The 1,641-nt window shown below is 44.5% G+C and overlaps 1 long non-coding RNA gene across 1 annotated transcript in view; it reads left to right on the forward strand.

Annotated features, from left to right (window-relative positions):
- The window catches only part of LOC104941030 (uncharacterized), a 4,267-nt gene continuing 2,626 nt past the window's right edge, over window positions 1-1,641 (forward strand). The window contains exons 1-2 of the long non-coding RNA XR_797857.1: window positions 1-49; window positions 1,197-1,299. This is a non-coding gene — a long non-coding RNA (uncharacterized lncRNA). The remainder of the gene's footprint in view (window positions 50-1,196; window positions 1,300-1,641) is intronic.

A 1,641-nucleotide genomic window follows, 5' to 3' on the forward strand; every position in this document is an offset into this window, starting at 1 on the left:
TTACCGGGGATCACTGGTGTCTCTGAGCGAAATCCAGGAGGAGCAGAGGGTCAGCTCACACACACACACACACACACACACACACACACACACACACACACACACACACACACACACACACACACACACACACACTCAGAATCAGAGTACCTTTATTAGTCCCACAGAGGGAGAATTTAGATTTGTTTCAGCAGAAAAGAGCCAAAGACAGCTCACACACACACACACACACACACACACACACACACACACACACACACACACACACACACACACACCCTTATGTCCCCTTATGTAAGGGAGGCAAGTCCCCACATGTGACTGTGTAAACAGATTTAGGTCCCCACAAGGATAGTAATGCTAGGACACACACACACACACACACACACACACACACACACACACACACACACACACACACATACAGAGATGCACACACACCCTTATGTCCCCATAAGGGAGGCAAGTCCCCACATGTGACTGTAAACAGATTTAGGTCCCCACAAGGATAGTAACGCTAGGACACACACACACACACATACAGACAGAGATGCACACACACGAACGCACATATCATATTCTATTGACATGTATATAGACTTCTTGCACTATTTTGTATTTTTGTATTTTATTATATATGTTGCGTTGCTGGAGGAGCTCAGGTCAGAACAATTACATTGCCATTTCTACACTGTAGCTTTGTGCATGTGACAATACAGCATTAGACTCTTTGAAAACACACACACACTCACACACTCACACACGCACACACTTCTATCCTTCAGATGTCTTATCCTCACATAATGTCTCGCAGTCCTGAGGGATCCTTAAAAGCGTCCTCGGTCTAATTCACACGAGAGGGAGATGTGTTTGTAAAGCTCGTACACAAACAACAACACTCGTAAACATGGAGGGGAACTTCAGTGACAGATTAGTAAGAATTAATAAACATGCTTTCCCTCCGGCGGCTCCTCATCAAAAATCATTCATTGAGTTTCCTGTTTCCTGTTTGAGTGGCTGCTAGACATAAAGACACAGCTTTTCATTCATTACCTTGTAGTCTTTATTTATAAACACTTCTAAAGTCAGCGTTTCAGTTCTGCCGCTGCACCTATTGGATGAGAAGTGCTCCGTAAACAGTGTTCTGCTTCCTCTTCTTAATGCTCTGAGTCTGACTGAAGTGTGTTTGGGTGCAGAAATTGAGGCGCTACCGGCCCCTGAGGAACAGCTGTCCCCCGATGGCCCTCCCTCTCACCAAGTCTGTGTCCATGCTGGCCATCAGCCAGAGAGACCTCGATGGTGAGTGAGTAGTCATGGTTACACCCTGTCATCGCAGCTCCATGTCATCATCTCTCTAATAACTAATCAAATGACCAACCACGTACCTCTTATAAATGTTGTTGCAGCTGTTAGGGTTGGCGAGGTTATACCTTTTATATTCTTATCATTTATGAACCTGAGTAGAGGTCTAAGAATAACACCTGTAATCTAAATCCTGATTTGGTTGGGTTCATGTTTCTTAGGCGTCACAGTTTCTCTTTACCTGGACATGTCTCCCTCCTTCTCCTCACTGTGTATAACATTTCTTAATTGTTTTTAATAAGTGTCCTGCTGTCTGTCTGTCTGTCTTCCTTCCTTCCT

This window comes from Notothenia coriiceps, unplaced genomic scaffold (assembly GCF_000735185.1).
Source record: "Notothenia coriiceps isolate Sejong01 unplaced genomic scaffold, NC01 NC01_scaffold00003012, whole genome shotgun sequence".
NCBI classification, from domain to species: Eukaryota; Metazoa; Chordata; class Actinopteri; order Perciformes; family Nototheniidae; genus Notothenia; species Notothenia coriiceps.